Here is a 13,965-nt window from a genome sequence, read left to right as displayed (position 1 = left end):
TGTAATTGCCTGGATTAGACGTTGGACCAGCCTTATGGATTGGGTGGATAATATGATGGGACCAAGAGGGCGAAAAACCAGTAACCACTTTGTTGAAAAGAACAAAAATAGAAGATCCAAGAACTGAGATCCCCAACTTGAAGAGTTCTACCTGGAAACCTTCCTCATTAGCAGCCTTACTACAACTCATGGTTCTAATGGCCTCGGAGATGGTAGAGATGTAAAGTTAATTTAATAAATGAAATCAAATTAATGCTTTACTCTAACAACCCCTCTTAAGATGAGCAACAATGTAGCTACAAACAATGCAGAAAAAGCAAGGCAATTAGAATGCAATGCTGAAACCAAACTTGGGTCCCGATTACAACCCCTGATGAGGTATGCCCTTTAAGATGAGCAACAATGTAGCTACAAACAATGCAGAAAAAACAAGGCAACTAGAATGCAATGTTGAAAGCAAACTTGGGTCTCAACAATAAGGCCTAATGAGGTACCCAATCACAGCCAAATCTCTATGAAACAGAGAAATAGAGAAAACCCATTAGGAAAAACCCTATTTCAAAAAGAGAGAGAAACATATGCACAAATGAAATATCTCTGTAGACACCTAAAAACCTTTAGAAAATAAAGTATTTTTATTTTTTGAAAAATTTCTGATGACATCATCATTAATTAATTAATTATTTAATTTATTTTTATGCCATTAAATCCCTTTATCTTAATTAAAAATATTTAATTAAGGAATCCCTCCCAAAAATGTTTAAATCTTATTTAAACATTATTTCTTTATTTATTAATTATTTAATTAATAAATTGACCAAAAAACCCAAAATAAATAAAAAATTTATTTTTTGCCCAAAACTTGGACAATTTCCTTAAGACCACTAACCTCTTCCAAAATCTTCTAATCCTTCTTTAATTTTGATTAAAGGCTAATCCCATCATTTCCTACCCCTAAGCCCAACTCAAAATGTTTAATTAAGATTAAATATTAATCCTCATGTTTATTAAAAAAGTTTTAATAAATATCTCCTCAACCCAAACCCTTGAAATAAATAAAACTTTATTTATTTCCTAAAAATCTAATTTATCCTCATCCTAAGAATTTCTAGACTCTTCTAGAAAGTCTTCATCCTCATCCTAGGAAATTCTAGAAAGTTTTTATCCTCATCCAAAGTCTAGACTCTTCTAGAAGATGTCTTTAAACCTAATCCTAATCCCCTCCTAACCTTGTCACATTCCCTAAAAATGGGTTAAGACTTACTAACCCAAGCCAAAGTTAACAAATATTTCCTCCTTCACCCACCCTCATTAAATGCCATCCACTTGCCTATCCCTAAGCTAATCCTAAACCATCCTAATCCATCCTCTAATCATTTGCACAATCCTAAGCAAGCTTAAAACCCTCCTAATCAAGCCCAAGTCGAAATTGCTCTCATCTCCCTCAAAATATCTCAACCATAAAACTTTATGAAGCCCACTAGGCCATAAATGACTCTTCCAAGCCCTTTTATTGCTCTTACAAGCCATTATGAGGGTCTTTATGAAGATTTTATCCCTTGAGCCTCCTTTGTTGACTCATCCTTCCCCTTTCCTCCATCCTCTCACCATGTGACATGTGTCACTCCTTGATTGGCTGTAAGGAAGCACAATCCATGTGCTCTCCTCTCATGCAATCTGAGCCCTCCATGAGCTTTTTCCCATCCTTGCATCTTAGCCCTCAATCCCTCAAGCCCTTTGCCTATTTAAGGAATCCTCTCCCAAGCCATTTTAACACAATCCATGAAGTAAAGTCATAATGCCATTTTAAGAAGCCATTTTACATCAAAACCATACACTCACACCCAAATTCCAACTCCATTTGAAGTCCTTTTTGAAGCATAAAGCTTGAGCATACATCCTATGTATTTAGACAAAGCTACTCAACAAGAGAGCTTCTCGTTGAGAGAGCCCATTAATGGCTCATATTCTCAATTGAGAGCTCATCTTAGTCTATCTTGAAGTTTATGATTTTTTTTTAGTTTGTAGAAGCTTTATTTAAATTTGGTTTGTATTAGCATACTAACATTGCTCATATACAATCTCAAGAGACTCTCTGAAGACCACAAGTACAATAAAACTCCCTATGATAGAAGCTTGAGACTCCATAGTCCCCCCAGAATGGCATAACTCCTGTGTCGATGAACATACCAATGTGGCTCCAATCTGAAAGAAACAAAGGTAGTGGACAAGGAGGCTGAAACCCTTGAATGTAAGATGAAGCTAGAAGTTCTAGCTGATGCTCAAAGGAGAATGCATGTGAATCCTGAAATTGAATCTCCAATGGAGGTGGGATAACAAGTGTACTGAATTTGTCATCTAAGAGGAGATGTGTGTCCTCTGATATATCCTCAACAACTGCAATAGGTGGCTCAATGACTAGAGCTACAATGGTAAGCAATGTTGAAGAGTAATCTTGTTCGATATATGGAATCTAAACAGGAGGTGGGGGTGTAGAAGTCACAACACTGGTCTTAGGAACAACTCATAAGTTCAAGTGACCTGACTTCACCTTAGTAGTCTCTCGTGAAGGAGAGTGAGTCTCTGATAATGGAGATGGTGGACCAAAATGAGAGAAAGAGTATATGCAGGAAGAGTGATCAACAATCCTTGTAGCAACAATATTGCTTGTCTCACTATCTCTGATGTGCACCGAATCTTGTGCAAACTCAACTGTCTTCCCTGTCCCACTATGTGTAATATGATAAATAGAGAGAAGGTTAGAGGACAAAGATGGAACACAAAGTACATCATGAAATGTACCATCATTAATTCCAATAGAACCTTTCCCACACATAGTCATAATAGTGTTGTTCCCCATCAAAATGTGCGGAGTAGGAGAAACCTCAAAAGAAGAGAACAAATCTTGAGAAGATACCATATGGTGTGAAGCAACTAAATCTAGTAACCATCTAGAAGAGGGTGGAGTAGCAGTTTCACATAGTCCATGACCCTTTCCTATATCTTTTCCATCTGACTGAAATGATGACGATGAAGATGATCTACGAGAAGTAGAAGGAATATCAACGTTTCTCTTCTGAAGGAGACCTGTCAAATCTAAAACCTGTTAGGAATAGCCATCTAACTTCTTCTCATAACAATGTGACTCATCATGATTAGGCTTATTACAATAAGCACACTTTGATTGATCTGGCTACCCCGTAGGAGGAGGTGGCCCTGATGAACTGTTAGTGCTAGAACCAATTTGAGACTCTGTAGAATGAGAGTTATGTGTCTTCTCCTTCGTCCTTGAAGATGGCTGAGCTACCAATGCATAAGTCTGTGAGCTTGTGAGAGAATCCAATTGAGAGAGCTTATCCTGCTCTTGAATCAAATGATCACAAAAAACCTCAACGGATGGCATGGTAAATCTATTACCCAAAGCATATTTAGTGGAATAGAAAGTAGAAACAAAAATCTAAAAATTTCCACAGAGCTTAGAAAGAACTAGGTATATGTACTCAGTGTCAGTCTTGATTTTTCCACAACTCTGTAATAAAGTCCTCAATGGAAGGAAAAGAATCCGGTACAAGAGAGGTGAGCTCTGCCTCAATTTAAAGTGCCCCAAACTCATTCACTATACCAAACAAGCCTTCAAGCTTGGTCCACATAGCTAGAGGGGTATTGCACTCATCAAGATGAAATTGTAGACTGCCAGAGACTTGTAAAGCAATCAATCCCATTGCCTCATCCATCTTTTTCTTGTGTTGCATGACCTCAAAAGGCCTCTGTAAAACTAGCTGCACTACATTTAAACAAGACCACAACCCTTTTGACTAGAGAAGCAATGTCATCAAGGTCTTTCATCTGTGATAGTTATGAGGGGTCAGAAGTTCTAGACAATAAGAGGTCTCAACCATTGTTTTAGAAGGTGTTGGATTGTTTCTTAAAAAAAATCTAGTTTAGTGATGTAAATAATAGAAACAATAATACAAAACAACCCCCATAATACAAAAAATCGAACCCCAGCTACTAGAAGGAATGCATAAATAGGAAGAGAAAAACTGCTTTAGTTGATAAACACATGTACTTGAGAAATACTAATGAAAATAAAAACCTATCTGGATAGGGCTTGAGAAGAGCTTTCAGACACTTCTTTTGGATCGAAAAACATAGCTAAAACGAGCAAGTTATGCCCTCTGGAAGATAAAAAGGATCATTTGGCTTCAAAAGAAAAAATGGGTACCAAACGCCTGAGGATCCCTGCCAAAATATATTGATGTTCGTGTAAAAGTATCTTAGTTTACGTGCCAAAAATCTTGATTTGTGAACCAAAAATCTCATTGTGCATGTCAAAAAATCTTGATTTGTGTGCCAAAAAATCTCGATCCACGTACCAAAATATCAATTTTTGTGCCAAAAAATCTCGATCCATGAGGCCAAAAAGTCCCAATTTTTGAACCAAAGATCTCGATATACATGCCAAAAAGTTTCAATTTTTGAGCCAAAATATCTTGATTCCGATGCCCAAAAAAAATCATTGCCTCGGGAAACATGCCCAATCGAGAAGCAATACTTTTTGGCCTCAAATTCCAATTGTGTCCAAATTGGACAATTTTTATATGGAAATAGGGGTTTTGACGTCTTCTGATTCCAACCGTGAGCTTTGTTTGTACTTCACTATTTCAGAGACTCCATTATTTTCATAGAAAATACCCAAAAAATTCCAGATCTGTTCTATCAAATCCTCATTCTTCTTTTTCTCCAAATATTGAACAAGCTACAATAGATCCGGCTTTGATACCATGAAGGATTTGAGCAATATAAATCCACAAAAACCGAAGAGCACTTGTATGCAAAAACTTGTCGCAGAGAAGAAAAATAAAGAAGAGGCAAGAGTTTTGCTCTAAAAGTATGTGAACTATATTATTAGACTGAAAAGATGATTGATAATTGCAAAAGATCAATCCTTACAGAAGGAGATTGAAAGCCTAAAAGGGAAACCCTAAGTGGTAAATGACATTGAATAATTACTAATTAATTATTTAATGGAAATGCAAAGTGCATAAAGTGAAATCTTAAGAAGGGAGTAAAGTTAATTTAATAAATGAAATTAAATTAACACTTTACTCTAATACTTTGAAATTTGAACTTTGAACTTGTTCTTCAGACCCTCTGATTTCAAATGCTAAGCTTTTGAACTTTGAACCTTGAACTTCAAGGTTTGGGGTTCAAGTTCCATAACTTGCCTTGATGCTTCCTTTTCACAAACATTAACTTTACAAAACCATTGTCAACAAAACTAATGGGATATTGCGACAAATTAGAAATTCTCTCCATGAGGCAAGATTTTTAAAGTTGGATACCCAAAGCTCGTCAACAAAGTAGTATAGTCTTTCATTGCTATGAGAAACTTTCCTTGTAAGCATTCTTAGTTTGAATTTTATCAAGATGGAGGTGGATGACTATTTTGACAAAATTCATATATTTCAAAGTTAAAAAAATCTTAGAACACAACCTAGAGTTATTTGAAAGTTAGAAATTTCAAATGTATGAAAGAGCGTGGCTCCACAATCCAAAATAAGTGGATTAGTTTTTGGTGTTTAAGTTGCAAGTCTCATGCAACAAGTTCTAGGATATTTGTAGCAAGTTAAAATGACACCCATCACAAGGATGCAAGTTGACCTACATGCACTTGCCAAGGTTTTGTGGGGTTGTTAAATTTCACATGCAACAAGTTGCAAGTCACATACAATGAGTTGAAATGACACCCATCACAAGGTTGCAAGTTTACCAGCAACCACTTGCACAGGTTTCCTATTTGGAGTGCGCTACACTTTAGGGACCATTCTTCTTCCATTTTGGGCAAGAATAAGGAATGGAAGAATGTTCATAAGCATGGGGATGCATCAAAGGGATGGAGGACAACATTGAACACAATTAAACCCATCCATGGACTTCTCTTCATTAGATGTTTTAATGATTTTGTCAAATAACTCTTTTATTCAAATTTTGCATCTAGATCTTGGGTATTGGAGTCATTCTTTTGAACATTTTTATTTTCATTTTATTTTTGCAAGTACCAATTGTATCCAATTTGTTATGAAATGGAGCGCTTAGGAGTCTTTAAAGTACTTTTGTAGATGATATTAGTGATAGTTGTAGATCATATTATGTGGTTGGTTTTCCTGTATTAGAAGAGCTAATTTAATGAATGTTTATTTGAAACTTAGTACTATATTTGACATTTTAAGTGTTTTGTTTAAAAATACTTTTTAATGGGAGAACATATGAATGTTGCACAAATGGTCTAGTTTTTTCTAGTTTTAAAATGTCCAAATTTTTTAATTTTTGGTTTGAGAGTTCTAGCTTGGAAGTCATGATAGAAGGCTAGTTTAAATATCATTACTTAAAAGATCAACTCTTTTGACTTTACCTACTACTAAGGTGTAGAAATACAAAATATATTTCTTATTATGACAATTTGAGTAACTTTAGATTAACATAAATATTAACAATAGAATTAACGAGGAATGCATAAAAGATAATATGGAAGAAAAATTAAGGAAACATGCTTTAAGATGAAGCTTGTTTTCCTTGAATCCTTAGAAAATATGTTCCGAGAATTTTTTTGATAGAGGATGTAACAAAGCATTAATGGAGTATCACTCTTCTCTACTACGATTAGGAGACAACCATCAAGTTGAAGTAAGAAAGCATTAATGGAGGATCACCCTTCCCTAATAGGATTAAAAGACAAGAAGATTGCTATGAGAGAATTGAGACATGATTTTGCATTGATAAAGTATGCGTTCCTCCCCATTGCTAAATAAATTCTCACCTTGAAAATTAAGAGAATAATGTGCACACCTCACAACTTTCTTTAGTAAGGTGCTTAAGGCTCTGTACAATGAAATTTGAATGTGTTGGTTCATAGGATAGTTAGGGCGGGACCTCGTGTAGGGGGCTTCCTTTAGTGAGTGTTATTGAGAGTTTTTATGATTATTTTAAAGTGGGAGGTCCCATTAATTTTGTAGTGGAGTTTATGTTTAAAACTTGAAAGTTTGTAATTCCACAACTTATGAAAGCTAATGGTCTCATGATTTTTTATGTGGCATATTCAATTCATAAGTGAATTAATCAAAACTTTTGAAAACTAATTGATAAAAATAAAAAAAATTCATGTGATGGACAAGTGGCAAAAAAAGCTAAGGTGGTGGGATAGTTTTGGACCCTCCATCTTTTCCAGATGTTCAAGCATATAGCCATAAAAAGTAGGGGTTGCTATGGCCCTAAAAAGTACCCCTCATAGTTCCACACCCTTATCCTTTTTACATACTCCTTGGAAAATTTGAATTTTAAGCAAAAGAGAGGACATGATAGTAGATGATCTTCCTTTGGAATAATAGCTGTTTCCCTAGCCAAGATAAAGAGCACAAAGCTTTTGAAATAAAAATTGATAGATTGATCATTTTAAAGTAGACAAAAGCTACTTGAATATAGATTATAGGCATAGTTTTTAAGACAAAATCATGACATAAAAGAAACATTATAAATTGGAACTAATTATGAATAAGATAAGATAAGATAAATCTATTAAAATGTCCAACTAAAGACCACCAAGGGTCTAAGGGACTAAGAGCATACAACCAAAGAAGCAACGGACAACAAGACACCAAAGAGTGTCTGAGAAAGAGCAAGCGAGAAATAAAAGAAACAAAGCAATAAAGGAGCCATAGAGGAGGCAAGAACTAGGGGTCCTTTCTCCACTGAAAGAAATCCAACATCGAACAAGATGGATCTAGGCAGGAAAGAACTCTAGTTTGTTGCTGCGAGTTGCTGGAGTGGTGCTGCTGAAGAGTAGTATTAAGCCTGGTGTGAGGTCTCACTGATCTGGAGTGGCCAGCCATGTGGGTACTAGAGGCACTAAGTTCTGCTTCACCCCCCACATCAAAGACAAGGGAGAGAAGAAGGTGGTGATAAGGGTATGACTCGAGGCCTTTTAGGGGATCAAGCATTGTAGCGTGTGGTCTCGAAACTACGTCACCTCCTTGAGATAGAGCGCCAGACACCTATGATCCATATATGTGAAGAAAGTTGCCAAGGAACTACACTCTTTGAAAAGACAATATAATCTCCCTCTGATCTCATAGTAGGTTGGGCAACGAAAGATGGAATGGGTCTCAGTCTTAGCCTCAGACAAGGAGCACAAGCAATAGATCTAGTCCTCTCTGCCCATATAATGATCAATTTGGATCTATAATCAATGGGAGCCAAATCTGAAAGATCCAAGGGAGATGCATAAGGCATGACACCAATGCTATGACAAGTAGCCAGGTTGTGTAATAATCCCATCAGTGATAGCCAAGAAATGCTTAGCATAAAAGGCTATCTTAGGATGTAATCCCCCAATTAGGTTACTCCAGGTCGCAGTGATATACTGCCTATAAATGTTTGTCTTGACATGCCTATTTAGCTCCTATTGTGACAAGAGGAGATGAGCGGGAGCATCCAATGAAAACTGGAAGGGAGGGAGGTGGTCAATATCAATCCCTATGGAACTCAACAAAGAGGTTGCTTGAATGTACCAACATAGAGCTCTAGGGATTCGAGGTAGAAATGAAAACAAAGGAGCAATAGGCCAAGTAAACATATCTGTGACGACCATCCACATAATCTACAAGGCTACAAAGCCAGTGAAGAAACCGGACCAGATAAAAAATGGCACCTTATAGTCTAAAAGGATGAGCCTTGAATTCTACCATAATTATTTCATGGGGGATGAATCTATGATGTCATCTGATAATGCATTAGAGAATTAGAGTTTTAACACACTCAATACAGGCCCAATCTGAGTCAAGAAGAGATGGTCCCCATACCATTGAACCATAAAGCACTATCGGTCTAACCAAGGAGTTCAGAAGGGACAACTTGGACATCGTATCCTGGAAGTGGTGTTTGAAGCATTATCTCTTGAGCATAGCAAGGGAGCACATCCCCTTGTTAATTCTAGGTTGGATGGCCGGCCTCATATTGAAGCGATGTCCCAAGAACTTGAAATCAAGGTATGTGTAAGAAGAGACGATCTCAATCTCTTGTCCCTGAAAGTAAAACTGCAAATCAAAGCTCTTCATTTAGTTAAATACCATAACCCAAGTCTTACTTAGTCTCACAACCAGCTACTACAAGTCACAGAAGAAGCCAAACCATCTAAGATCCTCTAAAGACTCTCGGGAGAGGATATACTAAAAGGGCCACATCATCAGCATAAAGGAGAATTGAGATCAAAACCTAGTGTAAGTAACAACCATCACCTAGGAGCGAAGACTCTCTGAGAAAGGTCTCAAGCTCATCAATATAAATTCCTCCACCTTAACAACTTAAATAATCATGATACAATTATCACAATATTTATTTAATACTCTTTCCTAATGATTATTCTACTAGCTACCCTATATTACTTAACCTAATTTATAGGTCATTTGATCATGAGTACATAAAAAGTTAACTCATCTTTAGAATGCTTTGAAATATGAGCCTACTATTGAGCCCCCCTCGCTTCCTGGTTGAAGTTGTGATCAACCAATCAATTTTGGTAGACCTTATAGGTGTGGCCAAATTTATGACTATATATACGTGATATTCTTCTTAAAACTTTCCTCTTATTTTCTTTGTCTTTTTTCCTAAATGAATTCATCTTTGCCTTTGTCCTTGGTAGTAAAGGCTCGCCCATGTAAATTTTTGCCACCATATTATTTTTCTATAGGAGCTTATTGTACAATGCATCAAACCTAAGTCAACATTGATGAGCTAATGTTGAGAGTTCTAATAAAGTGCTCAATGATTACCATACCTTTTTCTTCCATCTTGTGACCAATGACCTCTACTTGATCACAAATATCTTTGATCTTCATGAGATGGTCTTACAAAGACATCTTATTACTCATCATAATTGAGAACATGTTCTTAATGAAGAAAGCTTTACCTTTATGTGATGTCTTGTGTAGATCCATTAGGTAACTCTCAATCTCTTTAACAATCTTGTCTAATGGTCCTTCTCAAACATCTCCCCATTGACTAATAATTTCAGCGACATAACTTCATAATTATTCTCATCTAACATTTCCTAGTCTTTTCCCACCCCTATGAGATGAATGCTATGACCCAAAACAATATGGTCTAGACATTGTATATGAGCAATGTTAGTATGCTAATAGAAACCAAATTTAAATAAAGCTTCTACAAACTAAACAAAATTCATAAACTTCAAGATAGACTAAGATGAGCTCTCAATTGAGAATATGAGCCATTAATGGGCTCTCTCAATGAGAAGCTCTCTTGTTGAGTAGCTTTGTCTAAATAGATAGGATGTATGCTCAAGCTTTATGCTTCAAAAAGTGCTTCAAATGGAGTTGGAATTTGGGTGTGAGTGTATGGTTTTGATGTAAAATGGCTTCTCAAAATGGCATTATGACTTTACTTCATGGATTGTGTTAAAATGGCTTGGGAGAGGATTCCTTAAATAGGCAAAGGGCTTGAGGGATCAAGGGCTAGGATGCAAGGATGGGAAAAAGCTCATGGAGGGATTAGATTGCATGAGAGAAGAGCGCATGGATTGTGCTTCATTACAACCAATCAGGGAGTGACACATGTCACAGGGTGAGAGGATAGAGAAAAGGGCAAGGATGAGTCAACAAAGGAGGCTCAAGAGATAAAATCTTCATAAAGACCCTTCATAAGTGCTTTGTAATAACATTTATGACTTTGTGGGCTTTATAAAATTTTGTGGTTGAAGATATTTGTGAGAGATACCATGAAATTCGAATTTGAGGGTTTAGGGAGGTTTTAAGCTTGCTTAGGGTTGTAAAAATGATTAGAGGAAGGGTTAGAGATGGCTTAGGACTAGGCAAGTGGATGGCAAGTGGATTGCAATTAATGAGGGTGGGTGAAGGAGGAGATATTTGTTAACTTTGCCTTGAGTTAGCAAGTCTTAACCCATGTTTAGGGAATGTGACAAGGTTAGGAGGGGATTAGGATTAGGGTTAAAGACATCTTCTAGAAGAGTCTAGGCTTTGGATGAGGATGAAGACTTTCTAGAAGAGTCTAGAACTTCTTAGGATGAGGATAAATTAGATTTTTAGGAAATAAATAAAGTTTTATTTATTTCAAGGGTTTGGGTTGAGGAGATATTTATTAAAACTTTTTTAATAAACATGAGGATTAATATTTAATCTTAATTAAATATTTTGAGTTGGGATTAGGGGTAGGAAATGATGGGATTAGCCTTTAATCGAAATTAAAGAAGGATTAGAAGATTTTGGAAGAGTTTATTGGTCATAAGGAAATTGGCCAAGTTTTGGGCAAAATTTTTTTAAAATTTTTTTTAAGGATTTTTGGTCAATTTATTAATTAAATAATTAATAAATAAGAAAATAATGTTTAAATAAGATTTAAACATTTTTGGGAGGGATTCCTTAATTAAATATTTTTAATTAAGATAAAGGGATTTAATGGCATAAAAATTAATTAATTAATAAATGATGATGTCATCAGGACTTTTTTAAAAAATAAAAATACTTTATTTTTAAAATAATTTTTAGGTGTCTACATTTTGCCCCTCTTTGATGTGATGCCGCAAGTGGCATGGCACCAAAGATAAGAAAATAAGATGCCCAAGGCTAGAGCAGAAGAGGAGAGAATGGACTGTGAGATGCCCCCTCAAGAAGGCAGCGCGGAGAGAAAGCGAGGCTCGGTGGCTTCTTGAAAAATACAAGAATCCGAGATGAGCAAGAAGACTCAGACTGACTTAAGAGAAGAGGTTTAGTTAGCTCAAACTCTCACTACGGGAGAATGATAAAGGGAGAATCAGAGGCACAAGAGGAAGCAAGCTTAAGATTTCAGGGATTGCAGAGGATGAAGGAGCGAAGTGCTATAAAAGGAATCCAGGATGGGGAGATGGATGAGGGGATTAAAAAGCTAATGCAATAGGATTTCAAAGAGTCAGATTGGCGAAAGATGGGTTTTCAGAGATCCCAAGGACTAGGATTGTGGATCTCGAAAGATGAGGCTTGGTGGATTGATTTGAATTGGTGGATCCCTAAGACTAGGATTGTGGATCCCTAAAGCTAAGAGTGATGAGTGATTCAAAGAGATACTGATGCATAAGCTGGGGTAGGAGAGACAGATGCTGGATATGGATGGGGGATAATGGAGATGAAGGAAAACCATTGAAGCTTTTTGAGCGGGGGGGATACTTCAAAGAGAAGTACCACCATGTAGTTGAGCACTAGATTTGCTATAGGACTGTTGGTTAATTGCCAGGGTTACCAAGAACATCAAGGCCTTTTCACCAACTGTCCAGAGGACTGACGAACTGACTCAAAAAAAATTCGCAAGGATTGCTCCAGTATCACACATGAATCCCAGAGGAAGCAACGTGGAAACAACACTGGGTAACCCACAAGCAAAAAAGAAAACAAGCAAAAGACATGATCAAGACCTTACGCTCTGATTGCCCCATTCACAGTATACCATGATATGGAAGATCGTGGCAACCTTGAGGAGGGAACAAGGAGATTGTTTGGAAAAGATATTTCAAGACCCAATAGGGAAGAGTCCAAATCAAAAGAAAGCGAAAATCCAAAAGAGAACTGTTTGCAAACGAGATGGGTAGGACGAGGTACTAACGGACCAAGATCAGACATGAGGAAAGCTATATCCTGCAAGGACCTATCGGAGAGCACCTAAGCTGGTGGATTTGGATGAGTGATGCGTTTGGCAAGCTGAACTAAGAAAGATAACACTTTGGTGATAGGAAATCTAGCTAAAGGATGCATTGGAATAGCTAACCAAGATGTGCGATGGGTGCAAGATGCTGATCAAGGAGGAACTAACACGAAAGCTGGATAGATACAATGGTACTAAGCTAAAGAGGATGTACAAGCTGAAAGACCAAGATATTTACAAGTGAGCTGATCAAGATATGGTACAAGCTAATGGACCAAGATAGTTACAAGTAGGCAAAAGCTCAGGATGATAGGATGGCGGGATGGTTCGATGTTGTGCAAGATGCGAAAGCTAAGGGTGGGGTGATAACAAAAGATATGGATTTGGCAGGATGCATCCAATGATGATGAGAGATTTTGTGACCAAGGATAGCTAGAGGAGCAGGATGAGATGGCTGGATAGGATGGTAGATAGCTAGGATTATGATGGATATAAAGTGATGACATTGGGTTTGCATGAGGATAGCCTAGAGCTAGATACCAATGACAAGGGAGGATGGACAAGACAAGATCTCCAAGGAATATAGTGCCCCCAATCAGAAGATAACATGCGGAAGGAGGTCTTATGATGGATGTGATAGGATTGAAGCTAGGATGGAAAAAGCTGAAGGGGCTAGGGAGATGGATGATAGCTGGGATGATTGGCTGAAGTTGCAGGAGATTAGTGGACGGTGTGAGATGGAAGATGGAGGGTGGAGGATAGGTGGATAGATTGGAAGATGGAGTTGGATGTCAAGAGATGACCAAAAGCATGAGGGTGATAGGCTAAGCTGGGGATGGCGAGATTACGCATGACGCTTGTTTGCCAAGTTTTCATCATGGTACTTGTCCAAGGTGCTTGAATTGCCAAGTTTTCACCAGTGGACGCTTTATTTTTCTTTTCTTTTTTTTTGACTTTTTGACTTTGGACTTAGCTGGAATGATTTTGGCTTTCTTCAGCTATTTTGGCTTTTTTGGGATTTTTCACTGGCTGTTGGAATGTTCAATTTTGTTGCTAGCTGTTGGTATACCGGATGTGTGATTTATGCAATAGATCGGATTAGATGGGATTGATGGTAGGAGATGGAGGGATGAAAATGCTGGAAAGGAGCATGAGATGGGGATGCTTGCAAGAGCAAAATTGGCACATGTTGGGACGGGTGTGAAAAGAGCATATGGGGGATAGATGGTAGATGCGAGCGTGATGGAGGATTTTTGGAAG

Source organism: Cupressus sempervirens, chromosome 6 (assembly GCF_028749045.1).
Source record: "Cupressus sempervirens isolate cs-2001-9-10 chromosome 6, ASM2874904v1, whole genome shotgun sequence".
NCBI classification, from domain to species: Eukaryota; Viridiplantae; Streptophyta; class Pinopsida; order Cupressales; family Cupressaceae; genus Cupressus; species Cupressus sempervirens.
Note: the sequence above shows the minus strand (reverse complement) of the source record.